This window comes from Cavia porcellus, unplaced genomic scaffold, assembly GCF_034190915.1.
Source record: "Cavia porcellus strain 051 isolate PalLab524CR breed Dunkin Hartley unplaced genomic scaffold, mCavPor4.1 scaffold_17, whole genome shotgun sequence".
Lineage (NCBI taxonomy): Eukaryota > Metazoa > Chordata > Mammalia > Rodentia > Caviidae > Cavia > Cavia porcellus.
In genome coordinates, this window is record NW_026947500.1 from 13,840,190 (window position 1) to 13,860,595 (window position 20,406).

Genomic DNA, 20,406 nt, shown 5'->3' on the forward strand with positions numbered 1-20,406 from the left:
AATTAATTCTGCATCCAAATTTGGGAGCGAATCCGAGGATTACTGGAAAGAAGAAAAGTCTTTGCACCTTCGAGCTATTGCTTGCCATTTTCTGGGCTCTGGACAGAATGACAGACTTTTAGGATGAAGATTTATTGAGTCTGGAATGACAGTTCCAGACAGGGTCCCCAAGAAAAATACAGATTTTGTAAATTTTAATCAGGATGATGAAAATGCAAAACAGCATAAGGAAAATAAGAACAGCTCGGCATGGTGGCACATGCCTGTCATCCCAGCATGCAGGAGGCTGAGGCAGGAGGATTGCTGTGAGTTTGGAATATTTTTAATCTGGCTAATTCCACATTAATAATCCTGTACTATATCTCCCTTGATGAAAAGACAGTTGCTGAGCTGGTCTGTTATTTAGAAGGGACTGAGAACCAAATTTCCATCTAAATAAACTTAAAGATGCTAGGTAATATCTATTCCAATGGGATAGGGAATTTCAAAGTCCACTTCCCAAAGGTAGAAGTATCTAGAAATAGTTTTCTCCCGATGGTGAGAAGTTCTGACTACTATAGAATTTCTTAGTCCAGTTCTACTGTACTCTGTTCTCTGTGTGTGTATGTGTGTGTGTGTGTGCATGTGTAAAACCATTTGACTTTGTCAACTTTTATTAAATACATATTTTCAATCAAATCATTTTTTAAAGTGAAAAAGCAGAACGACATGGATAAAATCAACTCTAGAGCTCTATTAGAGAACACAAAAGATTTAAAAAATGAAGGATACTATTTTTCTGAGATGACTTAATATAATAAACATTAATTCTGTGCTAACTTCAGTAGCACATATACTAAACATTCTTTCCAAGTAATATGTAGATACAAACAAAATAAAAGCTCTAGGCCAGGGATATAGTTCAGCAGCATGAGTGCCTTGCCTCAGAAACACAAGGTCCTGAGTTCGATTCCCCATACCAAAAAAAATAAAAGTCCTAATACCATTTTTCATCTTTATAAACTAATTATAACATATATTTAAAGTAATAAATGTGTGATCATACCTTATCAAAAAGTTGTATTTTGGTTTTTGTTTTAATTTTTTGTTTTTTTCTGGGACAGGGTCTTGCTATGTAGGTCAGGCTGGCCTTGAACCTACTGTGTAGCCCAGGCTGGCCTCCAACTCCAGCAGTCCTCCTGCCTCAGCCTCCCAAGTGCTGGGATTACAGGAGTAATCACTACAAAAAGGTTTAAAAAGAAGAAAAACGAGGAGGGTTTTGTTTTACCAGACACCAAAGTATGCCAGGAATTAAACAGTTTGGGTCCTGGGAAGTTCCAGCCCTTCACTTTCCTGGTCAAATGCTGTTTGCCTCTGAATTGTAGCATCTTTCAGTCTCAAGCATTTTCCAAGCCAAAGGGAAACAAAACAGGGAGGCGACAACATCAGGATGAGAGGACTTTTCTTCCTCCCAGTGTCCCTCAGATTTGCTCCCCGTGGAAGACCAACGGGGAGATGACAGCCACTGTGGGAAACGCACAGGACAGAGCCATCTGCCTGGTGCTCGTTCTATTGTCCCACCTCGCAGAACTGGTAGAATTCATTTTGCAAGAGCAGATGGAAAATGCCTCACTCTGTCTCCGGTCCTTGTCTGTGTTGCATTAGTTACAGTAACTGTCCCTTTAAATTAAAGAAGGTTCAAATGTGCTCCAGACAATTAAAACTGGAGCACCTCTGTTTAAATAGATAAATAAATAAATGAGATGACTCACCCACAAAGCCCACTGGAGCATTTTTGAAACAGACTACAGAAAAAAGAATTGCTTTGGGGGAGTTGAAAAAGTTGACTTAAAAAGAAGAAGACAAAAAACAAACACAGGGTCTCACGATGTAGTGGAGACTGACCCTGAGCTCAGACTGATCCGAGCCAGGCTGGCCTGGAACTCATGGTGCCCCTCCTGCCTGAGTGCCCCAAGTGCTGGCCTCACTGGCGTGCACCACTGCACCCTGCAGAAGTTGGTATTACCACAGCGCGTTGAGGCTGGTGCTGGCTCATGGGTTCCCAGTGCTGCCTAAATACCTAAGTGTGAGGTGCCCCTGCAAGACAGCAGAGAGACAGAGTCTGGGAACTTGGTGAAAGGGAGCCATTCCCATGTGCTAACTCCTGCTTTAAGTGTGCAATCAGATAGGGTGAGTTCTTGTGTGTTCCGCACACTCTGGTGACTATAGATGACAGTAACGTACAGCACATTTTAAAAAGCTAGAGGAGGGACTTTGAAAGTTTCTTAACTATGCAGAAAAGTTAAATGATTAAAAAAGTAGCTATGTTTTATCTGAATTAAAGATTACACAATGTCTACATGTTTTAAAACATATGTTACCCCATTGGTATGTACAATCTTTATATTTTTATGGATTAATTGAAATAAATTTAATGATTTTTTTGATTTGTTTGTTTTGGTTTTGGTACCAGGGATCAAACTCATGACCTTGTGCTTAGCAGGCAAGTGCTTAAGCCACTGAGCTAAATTCCCAGCCCAGTGGTTTTTTGGTTTTTTATTTTTATTTTTTTATTGTTTTTTGAGACAAGGTCTCACTATGTAGTTCAAGTCCAGGATGGCCTTGAACTCATAGTGATCCTCCTGCCTCAGCCTCCCAAGAGCTGAGATTACAGGCATGTGCCATTATGTCAGGCTAATAAATATAATTTTTTTTAAACTAGTAAAGTAACTCAGAAGCTGGTTTCACAGTGTCATTAAGGGTGTGGCTCACTGGTAGTGTTTTATCTACTGTATTGATTACTTTTCTCTCAATGCTGAGACAAAATACCTGATGCCCAAAATTGAGGAAGAAAAGGTTTATTTACCTTACATTTTTTGGAGGTTGCAGTCCATACTCAGCTGGTTCCAAGGCAGAGCGGCATGGCTAAGGGGCAACTGTTCATGGTGGCTATAAGGAACAAAAGCAAAAAGAGCAAATGGGATGAGCACACCTCCTCCCCTCCATGACACTGTATGCCTGGTTCCCCATCCCTGGGCAGGCGCAGTGCTCACACCTCCAATCCCAGCACTAGACAACAAACCCAAACAATCCCAAACACTAGGCTCAGCTGCCCTAGAAGTGGGAGGCCCCCCATGAAGGCATGAGGCTTGGGGGGACATTTAAACACAAACCATAATACCTACCATGTGCAAGGCCTAGGGTTCAGTCCCTAGCATTGAAAACTATACATATAATGTTTTATATATAAATTTATTTTTATATATTATATATTTATATAATTTATATATTATATATAATTTATTTATATATATTGTTTTTTATATATTTAATATATATATATATATATATTTTAAAGTTACAGCGTCTGATAAAATGAAAAAGACCTTCATAGCCATTGACCCGACAATTCTGCTCCTCCATATGTCTCTGAAAAACATTAGCACGAGACAGGTACAAGAATATAGCCATGGAACCAGGCATGGTGACACCTGCCCATCATCACAGCACCCAGGAGGCTGAGGCAAAAGGATTGCCACATGTTTAAGGTCAGCCTGGATTACATAGTGAGACCTTATCTCAAAAACCAAAATAAACAAAAAATAGCAGTGATTATAGAAGTGAAAAATAAGAAACTCTAAATTAGCATCAGCAAAGAACCGACTAAATGAAGTAGCAAGAATTATTCCATCCTTATAAACAAGCTTCAGAATACCACTGTACATATTATTGTATGCTTAAATATATAATCCCATGCATATATGAATAATTTCCATATCATGAAAAAAACTCATATAAATTTTTATTAATCTTCACTTTGGATCAGATGCAAAAAAATATTTATAAGGAATTAACAATTTAAAAGTGACATTTTCAAAATTAGTAAAAGGAAATATAAGGCAGGTATGATTACACATGCCCATAATCCCTGCCCTCTAAGAGGCTGAGGCCTCAGCCTCCCAGAAGGCTCGGATTACAGCTGTGTGCCACCACACCTGGTTTAGGTACTTTTCTAAAAGATTAGAAATCAGGTTTGTGAGCAGGCTGACATGGATTGTGGGTTTCTGGACAAAAAGAATGAGCAAAGCTAGTTACCTTAAACCATTCTCTCCATTTTACAAACACCATCCTCGACATGAGACCATTTTCCCAGGCAATGTGCTAATCTGGGCCCCCTTGTTCAGTGGGCTGAGCCTGACAGACCTTTTCGGGGGCATGGTTCCCAAGGCAAAGTACCATCAAATGCCAGCATCCAACCTCACTGAGAGCCCACTCAATGCCCTACTGCTGTTTTCTTTTCTATTTTTTTATTTTAAAGAGAATAAAACAAAACAAAACAGAACATAACAAAGAAAATCAGAACAGAACAATGCAAGCAGCACAGGACTTCAAAACAAGACCACAGGATATCAACAGTGGCTACCATAATGTCTCTTGTTTTCTTCAAAATAGCTGTTCATACCTTCGTACACAATAATATCAAAACAAAATAGTATAAAACCAATCAAAAGAATGAAAGCATTACAGGACTTCAAAACCAGGTAATAAGAAATGAACAGTGGTTACCATGATGTCTCGTTTTCTTCAAAACAGTTGTCCATATACAATAGAGTCAAATAAAATACAACTTGCTGATTTCCTGTTTTGAAGTCCTAGAATGCTTTTTTTCTTTTCTCTTCTTTTCTTTTCTTTCTTAAATGATTTCAGGTTACAAGAGGTATCAGGAAAGCACGTAGTGAAGTGTTACCAGATGACAGAAGCGGTCCGTGGCTTCCTAAGTATCAAGTGACACCTAATCATTGAGCTGGGATGAGAGCTGGCCTGTAGCTTAGGTCTCCTGATTCCCCCTGGCACAGAATATGTGGACTGGACGACATTCCGCAGCATGCGGTCTGAGGGCGCTGTGTGTATAATCACACAGAGCTCTGCCCTGAGGGGCAGGGAGGAGCGAGGGAGGTCCGAGGGGAGGCCACAGGGAGGTGGGCTGCATCCAGACAGACCGTCTTCTCCCTCAGCCCAGCCCCCTGCAAATGACAAGCAATAGTTCCAACACTAGCTGCCCAGATGCCCACCCTAAGGAAGGCGCGAATGGATCTGCAGAAGCCAAGGAAGAAGAAACAGCACTGAACGATTCCTCACTCCCTGTTCTCTATCTACAACTGGACTGAAAAGATAACTCAGAGCGGACTGAGGCGTACAAAGTCATCTATCTATAAAGATGGCTCAAGAAAAACAGACCTCTGGCCTCTATCGCTCTATCCTGTGACCCGGTGGCTCGAGGCTGGGCCTGATAGGCCCACGTTAAGAATTACTCCTTCAGAACAAAGATTCATCTCTCTACTCAGAGTTGAAGAAATCATTATTAAGAATCCATATGCCTAACACCGTTCTTGGAACTTCTGCCAAAAAACGGAAGGTGAATGATGAATGGGATCGATCCTCAAAGCACTGAAAATTAGACAGCAATTAGACAAAAACCAAGATGCAAAACCATGGAGACGGTGGAGCACTGCTCTGCCACGAAGAAGGACACATTTGAGTCCCTGTGGGACATGGATGCAGCTTGAAAACAGATGAAGTGTAATAAGTCGGGCACACAAGCACAGATCCCACGTGGTTTCTCTCACGTGAGAAACCCCAAATATAAGTAAAATGTGAAATATAAATAAAAGGAAACAGGGGGATGAATCTTTTGCAAATGGGAAGAAGAAGAACAGATGAAGGCAGCTGGGGAGGAGAGAGGGGAAAGGGACCCCGAAGAGAATTAAACTGCGCCTTGTATGTGTCCCAAACCCCGCGGTAAAAGTGGTCATCATCTATCACACACATGTTCTGATAAAAAATCTTGGGCGGCCCTAAACTACATAGACAGATGATAGGTGGACAGACAGACAGAGGACAGAGAGATGGAACTGTGGGGGAACTCAGAGTATAAAGTCTTGTCAGAATGTGTAATCTCTTGAGACGTCAAGCCCCTTAAGCACACACACACACACACACACACACACACACACACACACTCTAGAGTACAGGTGCTCACCTGTGCTGTGGAGACCGCCACGGTGCAGCAGGGCCTAGAAGAAACAGACTGTGCACTGTGTAGAGGCCTCGTGGAGGGAAGGACAGGAGGCTTTCTGAGAACCGTGTGGCAGCAGGCCCTGCTCAGGGTGTGACAGGGTGGGAGGTGGCTGCTGGGCAAAGGCAAAGGCAAGTGACGGTCATCATGAAATGCGAGCCGGGCCCAGGGCTGGTGGCCTCGATGGGTAGGGGACAGGTAGGTAGGGACAGCTGCGTACTGTGCCTTTGGTTTGGTTCTCTTGCGGGAAAGGAGAAGAGACTGTTCTGCATAGAATAGATCTGTTGGAAGGAAGGAACCGTGCGTGTGTGTGTGTGTGTGTGTGTGTGTGTGTGTGTGTGTGTGGTATAACTTGAGGGCTCTTGAGGATTTGGGTAAAAGAAGAACTCTAGGCAATACCACCCTTTCTCAGTGCATTGTGGGCCCTGATAATCCAAACACACACACTCCTACACACACACACCCGCACTGTGCACACTGCTTGCTGAGTACACACAGGTCGCCCTGAGGTGAAAGACTCTGCTTTGGGTGCTTAGTTATAATGGATGTGCATTTTAGCTAGAGTTGCCTTTCAGAGAAATTACTGTAAAGAACCAATCAAAATGAAAGTCCTCCTTTGCTATGAACAGAGAAGCCTGGAGAAAGATGTCCTCAGTTCCTGGGTTATCTAGGGAAGGTGATTTTTATGTAAAAAGTAGATGTGAAGGTCATAGCATGCATCCTGGACCTTGGTTTAAAGAGTCTGTTTCCTACTTGGAAAAGTAGTACCTATCTGCTATATTAAATTTATGATGTGCACAAAAATATGAAGGAAAAGGTCCACGGTTGACCATGGCTAATCATTACATGGGTCCTTCTCACTGTGTTTGAACCAGTTGCTCCTCAGAACTAACCTTGCCATCTGACAGTGCACAGCTCATGTTTCCCTCCAGCCACAAAGCACAGAAAACTCTGTGCAGTGACCCAGATGCCTGAGCTGCTGACCTAAAGCCTTGTGTGTGTGCTCAGGATGACACGAACCTCAAGTCCTGAGTTGCAAGGAACCTCAGGGGTTGCATTTATCACCCTAAAATACTGTCCTCTGAGTGCAGCTCCAGGGCAGTGGCTGTGGCTGACCCTGTGAGCGGGTGAGCCTGTAAAGGCTCTCGTCCCTCCCTAGCTTGCTGCAATGACTCCCAGGAATAGAGACCAGAAAAGAATGTTCTAGGATGCTTACTAGGCGATCCTTAGCCACACACACATGAGAAACCATGTCAAGAACACCCCACATGACAACTCACAAAACCACAGCAAGACCAGGAGTTGCAAGTTTGGCAGAGCCTCGTGTGATCCACGCCTCTAAAGTCCCCTCAAAAGTTTTCCCATCCCCTTACTGTGTCTTTAAACCAAAAATCCGTTTTATTTCTCCTAGAATTCCGTTTAGCCCCTGATCAAATGACCAAGTACCACTGAGGTTCCTGCTTACCTCTACCCATTTGAGGGTTTGCTACTTTAAATGTGAGCTGTGGGTCAGCAGCCTGGGCATCCCCTAGGCACTTGTCGGAAATGCATTCCCCCCCAGAACCCGGATGTGTGGATCAGCGCGGCAGGGAGGGGATCCACCCAGCAGGGTCTGAGATGTGCTGGGCTAGGCAGCTCCGTGGCCTTATTCTTGCTCAGGTGAACTTGGTAATAGTACATTTCAGTGCGGCACCGTCACACTGCGTGACATCCATTCAGTAACTTTCTTCAGCACCTGCCACTGTGCCAGGATGGAGATGTGAAACACAAAGCTGAAGAGCTGACCTGAGGCTCTTTGGGGGGCAGAGCACTAATAGGGGAGACTGTGAAGCCAGGCAAGACCTGTAAGACTTTTCTGAGTGCTGTGAGGCATTAGCTACCATTCAGAGTCGGAGGAGGGCCTTTCTGATCAGGGAGATGGTGTGGTTCCCCTTACGCATGAAGGAAGTTCAGCAAGTCATTGCGCTGGCAAATCTGGTGGGTCGCTTTGTAAATGCAGGGGAGAGTGTGATAGAAAGGGCATCCTCTGGAGAGGCTGTGGGGAAAGAGGAACTCTTACATCGCCAGTGGTCCTAAGAGTTCAGGACCTCCTATTACAGGGATGCATGCACACCTGTGTTTATAGCAGCACAACTGAGAATAGATATATCTTGGGAGCAGCCTATGTGTCCATCAGAAGATGGATGGATAAAGAAAATGTGGTGTTTCCACACCGTGGAGCACTACCCAGCCAAAAGAAATGATGAATTTGGGTTATTTGTAGGAAGATGGATGCATCTTGAGACCATAATGCTAAGTGAAATAAATCAGACCCACAAGATCAAATGCTGCATGGTTTCTCTTAGGTGAGAAATTCAAAATCCAAAGAAAGAGTAAAATAAAAGACAGATAATAGGAAAGACAGAGATAGACCTTCCTAAAATGAGAAAGAGATCAAGAGATGGAGGAAGGGAGAGAAAGAGGATAAAAAGTGGAATTATGATGCATTATGATCACCAGGTGTGGTGCCTTACATGTGTAAATCCCCACACTCGGGAGGCTGAGGCAGAAGGATTGCTGTGAGTTTGAGGACAGCCTGCCTTCAGTAGCAAGTTGGAGGCAGCCTGAACTACATAGTGAGACCCTGTCTCAAAAAAAAACCACAAAAAACAATGTGCCCTATATATATAATTATTATGTATATAAGCAGATAATAATAAAAAACAGAGAGGCCTGAGTTCAAATCCAGCTAGGTGACCTGGAAAGGTTGGATTCTTTGAAGCTAGCTGCCTACAAGAATAGAAATTAAAAATTAAAAACTGACCTGGGTTTCAGGATCGGCCCGAGTATGGGCAGCACCTGGAGCACAGTCCGGCTGTGAGAAGGATGTGACAGCCGTTGCTGGCTTCCTGAGAATCTGCCTGGCCGGTCCCTCATCTCCAGAACATGGCAGGGGCTGACCTAATCAGTCCAGCTACTAATTCCTGGTCACAGTTCCAACTTTCAGCCTTCCTTTCAGACTTGCATGTGCCTAAAACCTGAAAACTATGTGTTTTTCAGTGAAAATCAGTTACTGATCTGCACGAAACAAAGAGGAGCTTATCAAGCCAGTTTATGTCTGCTCAATGGTGTAGACCAAGATATTCGGAAGCATTTTGAGTAGGGATTGAATAGAAAGTTAATTTTTATTTCAGTGATTGGTGTTGTGTAGCCACGGTCTCCATTCCTCTCGTTCCGCCTGGATCAATCTGAACCTGAGCTCCTCCTGTGTGGGGTAACATCGGGAGCATCAAGCTCCAGACATTTGGAATGGATCTTGTGTTTCCTCTCTTCTCCTCTCCCCTTCCCCCTGCCAGTCCTGTCTCCTCCTCTCCCCTGCTCTCCCCTCCTCTCTTCTCTCTCTCCCTCTTTCTTCCTCACACCCTCCTCTCTCTTTCCCTCCATCCTACCTTTTCTCTCTCTAAATTTTTCATTCTTTTTTCTTGGGAACTGAACCTTATTCTAGCTCCATACTGATAAGGAAATGACTAGATAGGCTTGATATTGTAAATGATAAGACAGTCAAAATATCACTTCAGAATAATGGTTGTCTGGAATCTATCTTATAGTCCCTAAGCAATCTTGAAAATGTGTAACAGGAAACTATAAACTTCTTTTAAATGTTAAAGATTTAGAAAATGGTAGAATTCTCCCCTCCTGGAGGAAAATAGAATGAAGGAAAAATAATTTTCCATAGTCCAACAGATTCCAAGAAACAAAACAAGAAAAAAATCTTAGTAATTAGTCTTGAACACAAAACTTTAGGGTTCAAAGTGTCTAATTTTCTGCTGGATGTGCTCATACGGAAGATCCACAAAATCGGTATCATCAGATAGTTAATCTGATCATTACACCTCATCACTGTAACTCTTTCATAGAGTTATAAAATGAAAGAGGTGGCATCATATTAGCAAGGCACAAGGACCAGTGTGGATTAATCCAGTTACTCAGAAGGCTGAGACAGGAAAGTCACGAGCCCAGGAATTAAGACCAACCTGAATAACACAGCAACCCTCCAACTCACTACATAAATAATAGTTATTAATAGCTATAATAATGATTAATGGGTACCCATAAGAAACAGGGATGTGTAACTCTCCTGCCTATAGCAACAGGCAAGGATAGGAAAAAAGATTTGAGCCAGTGATAATGGCAGGAAAAGAAATGTGCACAGGTACTTGTTTACAGCTAGCGATGTTTGAAGTGATAAGTGTGTTTGTAAAATCTGCTGGGCTACAGTGAGATGAGACTTGGTAAACTGCTTAACAACCTAATTCATCTTATTCGTTAAGCAGTCTTAGTTCCACAGAATGCAGCACAGAGCAAAGTCTGAGAGGTAAAGCACTCTGCTAATATCACATGCCTGAAATACACAAAAGATGCCCCTTAACCTGGTGTGGTGATGCATACTTGTAATCCCAGCACTTGAGTGGCTGAGGCAAGAGGATCACCATGAGTTTGAGGCCACCCTGGGGTACATAAACGAGTTCAAGGCCAGAATTCTTTACATAGAAATATCCTGGAGACACAGAGAGAGAGAGAGAGAGACAGACAGACAGACAGACAGACAGACAGACAGAGAGACAGACAGACAGAGAAACAGACAGAGAGAGAGAGAGAGAACTCTGCAAACCGTCCCTGTAATCTCCTTGAACCCTTCCTGAAATGTGGCAAGTCAGTTAACACATTTGGTTAAGCAGGCGGTCGTGAGTTCGATCCCTGGTACCGAGAAAAATGAAAAGGACAAAAAAAAAAAAAAAAAAAAAAGAAATTCCAAGCGGGGGCTAGGGATTTAGCTCAGCGGCGTAAGCGCCCGCTTTGGAAGCACGCAGTCGTGAGTTCAATCCCTGGTACTGATTAAAAAAAAAAAAGAAAGAAATTCCAAGCTGGAATCCTAGATGTGAGAAGGTGCACATCAGGAAATAAAATGAGCCTGGCACACTCAAAAGAGCAGAGGGACCTCTCGTCACCTTGTTATAAGATAACAGACAGGAGAACCTGAAGCACAATCTCTGAGGTTCTCCCTTTAGCCGCAACCTATTTCCACAGTTACAATCCGAGTCATCAAGAAGTGAGATTCCAGTGGAGCAGCGGTGTGGTAATGCAGGAGGAAAACTGGCAATGGAGTTAGATTCACTGGCTTTGTGGCCAGGAGTGAATCATTTAACCCTTCATTCGCAGGAGTATAGCCCCTCCCTGGCATCAACATTAACACTAAAAAGTTCTGTATGTTTACTTTAGGAGCAATGTTGTTTTCTTTTGATATCTCAAAAGTTGTGGGTGCTATTTCATCTTCTTGTTTTTCCAAAACAGGGTCTTGCTAGGTAGTTCAGGATGGCCCGGAACTCACTGTGTGACCCAGGCTGGCCTTAAACTCACAGCGATCCTCATGTCCCAGCCTCCCCAGTGCTGGGATTACAAGCATGCACCACCATGGCCAGACTGCTATTTTGTCTTTTTAAAGCCAGAGTCCTGATTTCTTTTAAGTTTTTATTTGTATTCACACATGTGTGCAGTCATTGTGGGGAGTTGGTCTTATTTGCGAGAGATATCCCACCGTTCCTGAGTACTTCTGTGCCGCACTAACTGGGCTGCTTTTGGTGGTAGGGGTTATAGCCAGCTTAAAGTGGTAGGCAGGAAGATCAAGTCACCCTGCCTGGCCATGGAAGCAAGAACAGTGCGGTTGGCAGACCCGCCAAGGTCCACTGACCAGGAAGCAGCGGAGGGTGGGGGAGAGGGTGATGTCCCAGGAGCCGAGGTCAGGCAGGAAGAGACAGTCGGGAACCAGGTCCTCTGCCAGGTTGCTGTGGCAGACATCTGCTCAGCATGCAGAAAATTTAGGGAAAACGTCAAATGCTACTTTCATTAAAGATTAGTCTCTGGAAGTTCTCAGAGTAAAAATTTGTAGACAGGTAGCATGTCGCCTGAGAAAGTGGTGAATTTTCTGTCAGCAGCAGGGTATTTAATACAACTTCTCGAGGTGAGTGTTGTAGAATGGAAGGCTGCAGCAAGAAGTTCCTTTCCAAACATTTAAACATAGAATCATAGACAGATTCATTAAAATGTCAGTAAATGAGACGTGATTGTAAATCGTTTATTTTTCTGAATATAAAATGAATGTAAGTCACACACAAAAAAGATTCTGTCTTCCAAAAAAGAAACAGATAATAACATGAAACGTTCTTGTATCATTTTGACCATCCTTTTAAGATTATGGTACAGTGTATTAACAATTACTCTCTAATTAGTTATAAAGTTTTGCTTTTTATAGAAGAGGGCTTTTTAGTATTTTATTAATATCTACTTGCATTACATTAAAATTTTAAAAAATAAAGGTAGAAGTGTTTCAAAAGCTCAATATAATTGAATTTAGTAAGTTATCCAACATATGTGCAAGAAAATAATTAACCATGATTTTACCTTCTAGAAAACGATCATAAACATTTTCTTCCAATATTTTTTCTATAGATTTTCCCAAGTTGAGATTATATTGTACACACAATTTTTATCTTGAAATTTGTGGATAACCATTTACTAAATCTTTTTATGTCATTAAAATGTTTTAAGCACCATTGTAAGGGTTGCAAATATTACATTATCTCAGTACATCAAATTTAGGCTCCTCAGCCACTGTAAATGCTCAATAAATACAGTCATTGGTATTGCCAGTTAGAAAAAAATTAACTCCAAAGCCAGATGTCTCTGTGGGAATCTCACTGTACCACTTGCTTTCGTGTGAATTTGAGCAATTTAATACACTTTTATGCTTGTTTCTTTATCTATAAAAAGTAAATAGTAGCCAGGCGTGGTGGCTCACACCTGTAATCCCAGCACTTGGGAGGCTGAGGCAGGAGGATCATTGCAAGTTCAAGACCAGCCTGGTCTACAAAGTGAGCTCAAGGCAGCCTGAACTGCATAGCTACAAGCTGTCTCAAAAACACGGAAAAAAAAATAGTAATACTGCCTGCCTGATAGTTTTAGTGTGAGAATTAATAAGTAAAGTAAGAGAGTTCCCTAGCACATGGTTGATATTCAATAAATCTTAATTATACTTATTGCCTCTATTTCCCTGATACAAACCATTCAGATTGTTTTTTATTTCTTGCTACTGCAGATAATTTTATGATAAATAGATTTGTAGTAAATGGTTTTTAAAGATATTCTTTACCAGCAGCTGGGGATTTAGCTCAGCAGCACAAGTGCCTGCCTTGTAAGAGCATGATCAAGAGTTCAATCCCTGATACCAATAAAAAAAAAAAGATTCTCTACCATTTAAACTCTAGCCATTTATTTATTTTTATTTGTTTAAACTGCTTGTTTTTATTTATAAAGGAGTAGCTTATCTAGAACAGTTAGCTTTGTCTATCTTTTTAAAGGAATAATGCATGTTTCTATTGTTCCCTTTCTTCTTTTTAAAATTGAGATAAAATGCACCCAAAACTGTCAGTGGTATTCAGTGCCTTCAGGTGGGTGTGTGGTTTGCCCATATGTTTTCAGGCCGGTGATCCCAACAACCATTAGACATAATACATAGCATGGAAGAAAGGGGAGGAAGACATCACTGGACGCAAAGCACCACTTACTAAAAACAAAATAATATGCTTTCCAATTCTCATATTTTATTAGAAAACCGGTGTGACCAGTCAGCAAGTCATGGCAGCTCTAAGTCCTCACTGGAACATCAGTACACAGCAAAACACCAATCGTGCACTTCCGCTGGGTTTGAAGAGAGGGAAGAAAGGGCTAGACCTTAAGTAGCCCATAAAAATGAATGAAAAAGTGAGAAATTTTTCGTGGCACTATTTTAGCAGAAACCAAAATCACAGGTCTCAGAAAGCTTTCGCTCATCTGGGTCAGGTTTTCCTGGAGCAAACCTATAATCCCAGCTATGCTGAAGGCTGAGGCAGGAACATCCCAAGTCCAAGACTAACCTGGGTGTCTTACAAGATGCAGTCTTCTATCACTGTCATTTTTTCTGCATTTGATAACAAATATATTATCAAGAAAGAGGAGGAAAATGTTTTTTATAGGAAGGGTCACTGGAACTCAGCAATAGAAATTAGCTAGGAAAAATGAGTCTTCTGTTCATAACCATATTCTACCCAAAGCCTTGTTTAGTTCTGACATATTTTATTTGCTCAGTACTATGAACTTTCTGTGATGGTCAGCTTTTTATTTGCAACTCTAGAAAAATGAAAATTTATGGCTCTGTGCATATAAAATCGTGTTGGGTGAGCCCTTGGGTATAAAGTGTCAGAAAAGTGTGCATGGCAGGTGTGGAGCACCCCACACAGCACTAAGTAAAAGCACATGTGAGTGCTGTGTGGAGGCCAGCTTCCCCCGTGGCCAGCCCCTGGGGGACTGCTCTACTGAGGTCCTTTGGCTCCATTTCCCCAGCACCTAATGCATCTGGGTTGCAGGCACATCCCATGCACACAGATGCTGGAAGCCACGAAAGTGCAGTTTAAGGAAGTGCATGCTCCGGCCAGCCCACCTCTCCATTCCTGCTCCAACAGAGACTCTGTTCTGCTTCACGCTGCACCGACTTGGCTGGCACAGTCTCCCCCTTCCCGTCCCACGCATACCTCCACCCTCTGATGCAGTGTGTCGTTTTCCTGAGATGTTATTAATCTCATGCAAGGAAAAAGAAAGGCAGCCAGCAAATACTATTAAAAGGTTCCTTTTTAGAAGACCACAAGTGATCATTAGTCTAAGCAGAAAGGACTGATGTTAAGTCAACCTTCAACCTGTAAGTGGACCACAGTGCCCCATCCCATATCTAGTTCAGTGCTTTTGGGGAGGGAGTCAGTGTGTATCCGTACCCAACAACATATTTTTTAAAGAGTGAAATTCATCTGGCTAGAAAAAAATGAACTCCGCCAGCAGGAACAAATTCACCAAACAATGGCTGCACAGATATACAATGAAATCTCTGTTAAAATCTAGAATTTTCCTAGGGCTTTATGATAAACAAAACACGGCTACAAAGAGTTATGTTCTTTTCCCTTTCCCTTTCTCTTTCCCTCCCTATCACAAAATCAATAGTCTGCGCTTTGGATATTCCACTGTTTAAATAGTAAAAGGGCGACGGGGTGTAACTCTTTCAATAAATAAGGAAAAAGGAAGTGCCAGAGAGGCATCTTATAACTTTAAGAAAGGAATAAGGTAGGCAACTATTATAGCCAAAAAAATAAAGTTACACTTAGGAATTCCCCAAGGATTGTCCCTAGTGACGTTAAGGAGCTGATGATTACTAGGTGGTAGACTACTAGGACACATTGCTTACTAAATCACTGCCAAGATGGTTACTAGTTAAGGACCGTATGATTTGATTTTCTATGGTGTGACTCCACAATGTAAGCAATTAATTTATAGATTAGTTCGAGTCAAGCAAATTATGAAGAAAGCTTAATGGGTTCCAGGTATGGTGGTGCACACCAACAACACCAGCACTCAGGAGGCTGAGGCAGAAGGGTCACTGCCTGGGGTGTACAGTGAGTTTAAGGCCAGCCTGAACTGTAGAGCAAGACCATGTCTCAAAATAATAATAATAATAATAATTGAGCTGGGGATTTAGCTCAGCGGCATAAGCGCCTGCCTTGCAAGCAGGCAGTCGTGAGTTCGATCCCTGGTACCAATAAAAACGAAAAAGACAAAATAATAATAATAATAATTGAAATCTAAGTTTAGGCAATTTGGAACATATCTGTCAAAATGCATATACCTTTAATATGACAATTCTACATATAGGACTTTATCCCATTGAAACCCTAAGGAGTAAATAGAGTGACACGTATACAAAATTATTTGAAGAATTAGGTTTTTTTAATAGTAAAATATTAGGAGTAACTTAAATGTCCATTAATAAGAAAGTATTTAATAAAATATGGTAAATTTGTGCCCCAAAATATGAAGGCATAAATGACAAATGAAGCTCCATAGAAAGACTTACAGAGTATTTTATTATATTTTAAAAGCTCGTAAACCCAGCATTGGGAGGCTGAGGCAGGAAGACCACCATGAGGTCAAAGCCTACCTGGTGAATGCACAGTGAATTCATTGCCAACTTGTACTACATAGTGAAACCCTATTCCAAAACATCAAAAAAAAAAATGTTTTGAAGCATAAATTAGGGCTGGGGACATAGCTCAGGGACGGGGTGCTTGGCTAGCATACACAACACCATACTTTCAAACCCCTAGCACTGCAAAAAGGTAAAAATTATCTCCAGAAAACTACATAAGAAACTAACAACATTGCCTCTGAGAAAGGAAGCAGATGGCAGGATTCAGTCAGAGAAGAGAAAACTTTCTAGGCCTTTTGAATTTTGAACTAAAAGAAAGAGTCAGGTCAAAGAGATCAAAGCAAGTAGTATAAATGAGGTTTCAAAATATAATACGTATGTGAAAACAAACAATCCTAGGGAAGATAAAATAGTTAAACTCGTAAAGACATTAGCAAAGGCAACGCCTTTCTGTATAGAACCACAGTGGCACAAGAAATAGCATCATGAATCAACAAGCGGCTGAGGCACCAGGATTACCACAGCTCAAGGCCAACAGGGTTACATAGTGAGTTCAAGACAAACCTGAATTACAAGGGAGACCCCGTGTCAAAAAAAAAAAAAAAATAGATACTAGGAGACAGGGAGATGGATCTTTTTCAGATGGGAAGAGAACCAGGAGATGGACGGAAGGTGGAGGGAGGAGAGGAAAAAAGATGAAAAAAGAATCGAGGCCAGGCATGGTGTGCACAACTGGAATCCCAGCACTCAGGAGGCTGAGGCTGAGGCAGGAGGATCCTTGCAAGTTGAGAGCAGTCTGGGCTACAAAGTGAGGCCCAGGCCAGCCTGAACTGCAGTGAGACCCTGTCTCAAAAAGACAATCCATCAATCAGTCAATATTTTTAAAAAGCTAATCAACTAGAGGCTTTAATAAATTGTATAATTTTTACACACAATAGAATTTAATTTTTTTGCCTTTTGCCTAATTACAATCATCTCTTATAGGCCCTACTATTTAGTTCCTCAATTAGGAGAACAATGACCATTCTTTATTCTCTTGACCGTGTTTGTAGGCATCTATCAGTGACCAGCTGGGTCAGGTTCTGGAACTTTAGCTTTGAATGAGCCCGACTTGGTCTCTGACCCGGATATGTTCTGCTGCTTAAGCTTTTATGGGGTGGGGGGTCCCTGTTTAGAAAGATACACACACAACCCTCAAGAGCTTCTTTCCCAGCTCAGTAAAACAGTAAACATTCGATCGTGAAATGAAAACAGCTGGAGCAGCTGGATACAATTTAACTTTACACGAAAGGGTCCTCGGGCCTAGATGGCTTATTCTCTGTTGCGCACAAGTCCCTGCAGGCTGGGGTGCGGGGTGGGGAAGGCTGGGCTCGTCTTTCCCCCCTCAGCCTGCTTCCCAGCCAGAGGGGACAGCGGGGGTGGGGGGCAGAAGGGGTCCGCAGTGGGGCCGGGGAGGTGACAGCTGCTGGCCCCGCGGGAGGAGGAGCACGCAGGGCCCGCTTAGAGGCCGCACCCACGCCCGCGAGTGCAGACCTTTGCACACGCGGGACCTCGTGTTTAGGAAGGGAGTTGCTCCTCCACGCGGGACGGCCCACAGGGGGCGGAGCTGACTGTGACTGAGACGGTGCTGGCCGGGGAGATCGCGCTCACCCCTCACTGCTCTGGCTCCGTCGTGGCTGCCGTGATTGGGTCGTCACTGTGGTCGGTCGGACAGTCACCCTTAGGAAGATTTGCACACGTCTGTCTCACCACCTGCAGAAGAGCAACACGGTTTGAAAATCCGAGTTCATCTGCTGAAGCACAGAGAGCATTTTTAATGTGCTTTCAGCAAACGTTTATAACACACAGAAAAAGCAGCAGCTTCTGCTTCCCTTAAACACCACGTTTCTTTGGGTTCCCTGAAGAGTGGGTGTGATTGAAAACGACCATAATCCACTAACTTTATGCTGTGAAGAACGCTACTCTGGGGCCGGGGATGTAGCTCAGCGGCACAGTGCCTGCCTGGCAAGTACAAGGTCCTGAGTTCGATTCCAGATACAAAAAAAGAATCCCAATCCGCCTGTAATTTTCTGGGTCACACACTTGGGAACATCTGGCGTGCACAGTGGATGCCTGGCAAGACTGTACCTCATGCATGGGGAGACAGAGGGAAAGCAACATAAATGTGCTAACGTGAAATCCACCAGGGACAGCAAATTGTCAGACTCCACTGAAGTACTCCAGTGTTGTCCCGATATCACCAATGTATTGTGCTCTAAAACTCCTTGCTAATTAGAATCATGTGGACTTTTGCACACTTCAAAATTAAACTATTCAGAAGCCAGTGCAATTTTCTCATGCCAATACCAGAAATGGTTTTGGTTTTGATATATGAAGAAATTAAATCCTGCAAACTGAAGAAAATTGAAAGTTAAAATTTATACTGAATCAGACCCCCCAAAGGCTAATCTGGCAGAACGGCTACTTTTTAAGAATTTTCCTTACTAAATTTTGACTATTTGACTAAATACCACCAAAAGAACAATAACAAGCATTTTTTTAAATGAGTAAAAGCAATCAAGGTACGAGGCTAATGCAACATAGCCCAGTATGTCTTGAAAAATCAGTCCATATAGGGCTGGATGAGGTGGCAAATTGCTGTAATCCCAGCACTTAGAAGGCTGAGGCAGGAGGATCTCCATGAGTTCAAGGCCAGGCTGAACTACGTAGTGAGGTCCTGTCTCAAACAAAAAAAGAAAAAAAAAAAAAAAAAAAAAAATATATATATATATATATATATATATATATATATTAAGAAAAGGATTATCCTTTGAATCATTTTTCAGCTTTATGACTGGTAATTTTAAGGAGTTGGTAATGACTTTGGGTCAAGAAATATGTAACTATAGGTGAAATTCTTTGTATGAAGAAAAAAACAACTAAAGTTTAGAACCTTGGGATTTACAACTACTTTAAACCACAAAATCTAGTCATCCAGTTATAATACAAATTACAGTAGGGGCAGCTCATGAGCAAGGTAAAACCTCTTGAAATGAATGACTTAGAGTATCACATTCGTATAACAAAGCAGTTGATAACAAATAAGAATACGTTGCCCAGATGAAAAGAAACTTCAGAAAAGACTTTGAACTCCTAGTTATTCTTACCATATACCTGTTTATACACTGCTGCTTTTCCACCAGAGACTTCTCCTCTTCTCCTGTGTGCCCTTCACTTGCCAAATATGTATGGAGACCTGAGGGCCACTAGGATGAGAGCAGTGAATGAGACAAAAATTCTGGAATTGAGATTTAGTTACTTCTGAGCTTCCATTAATCGCCAAGTGCTCCGACTTCTTAAGTGACGAACCCCACAAGGTGATAACTCTTTAATCCCGGACGTATTTCACTAAATATGAAGTCCTTTTTTCTTTTCTTTTTTTGAGACAGAGTCTCATTCTATAATTCAAACTGGCTCTGAACTCATTATGTGGCCCAGGTTGGCCTTTAACGTGTGTGGATCCTCCTGCCTCAGCCTTCTGAGTGCTGGGATGACAGGTGTGCATTACCACACCTAGTTCTAAAACCCCACTTTTGCAGGGAGGGTACTGGAAATTGAACTCAGAACCTCACACTTGCCAGGCAGGCACTATGATGCTGAGCTGTATTCCTGGCCCCTAAAATCCCATTTTTTAAAGCCAAACCCATGACATAATTCCACAGTCCTGGCAAGTGTGACCTCCAGTCTGTTAACTACACTGGCCAAGGTCACTTTTCATGCTTTCTTTTTTCATGCATTTTTAAAATTGCTCTTCTGAGTTCACCTGAATGTGTACAATGACCATTTTGAACCAATTTATCCATAAAGATTTGTATATAATAGATAATATACTATTTGTTTAAAGCAAATGTCTCACTGTCTTGATGAAAAATGAAATATTAGGTAAGTTTGCTCATTTCTGACTTTTCCATTTTTATGTAGATGTTTTAATGTTTTATAGATATGGTTCCCACATTTGTAGATTTTAAAATAAATAAAATTTCCCCAAAATCTAGAGATCTATAGAAAGCTTCTACTAAAAAAATCGTTTAAAACTATTACCAATAGCCATGGTAACAGAAGAACAAACATTATAAACATAGAAAATGACATGATCATGGATAAAAAATAGCCCCCATTTTTTTTGATACTAGAAATCGAACTCAGGACCTCACACTTCCCAGGCAGGTGCTGTGCCGCTGAGCTAAACCCCCAGCCTAAGCTCTTTTTGATGGCGGATACTGGAAACTGAGCCCATGGCCTTCTCGCTGAGTGCGTGAGCTGTATTCAC